This window comes from Malurus melanocephalus, unplaced genomic scaffold (assembly GCF_030028575.1).
Source record: "Malurus melanocephalus ecotype Western Australia unplaced genomic scaffold, MMel_1.1 scaffold_2121, whole genome shotgun sequence".
Lineage (NCBI taxonomy): Eukaryota > Metazoa > Chordata > Aves > Passeriformes > Maluridae > Malurus > Malurus melanocephalus.
In genome coordinates, this window is record NW_026625353.1 from 823 (window position 1) to 1,482 (window position 660).

Below are 660 nucleotides of genomic sequence, written 5' to 3' on the forward strand. Positions count from 1 at the left end.
CCCCTAAATGGGACCCCCAATTATCTGAGGGGGTCCTAACTTACTCTGGGGTGTCTCCCCCTCCCCTAAATGAGTTCCCACTTATCGCAGGGGGTCCCAATTTACTCTGGGGGTGTTTCCCCCTCCCCTAAATGGGATCCCCACTTATTCCTGGGGGTCCCCACTTATTTTAGGGTGTCTCCCCTTCCCCTAAATGGGGTCCCCACTGTTCCAGGGGTGTTTCCCCCTCCCCTGAATGGGATCCCCAATTATCTCAGGGGGTCCCAATTTACTCTGGGGGTGTCTCCCCCTCCTCTAAATGTGTCCCCACTTATTCCTGGGTCCTCTCCCCCTCCCCTAAATGGGGTCCCCATTTTCCCAGGGGGTCCCAATTTACTGTGGGGGTGTCTCCCCCTCCCCTAAATGGGTCCCCACCACCCCAGGGTGCTCTCCCCCTCCCCTAAATGGGATCCCCGTTATCTCAGGGGGTCCCCAATTATCCCAGGGGTGTCTCCCCCTCCCCTCGATGGGGTCCCCACTATCCCAGGGGTGTCTCCCCCTCCCCTAAATGGGGTCCCCACTGATCCCAGGGGTGTCCCCAATTAGCCCAGGGTGCTCTCCCCCTCCCCTAAATGGGTCCCCACTTATTCCTGGGTGCTCTCCCCCTCCCCTAAATGGGTC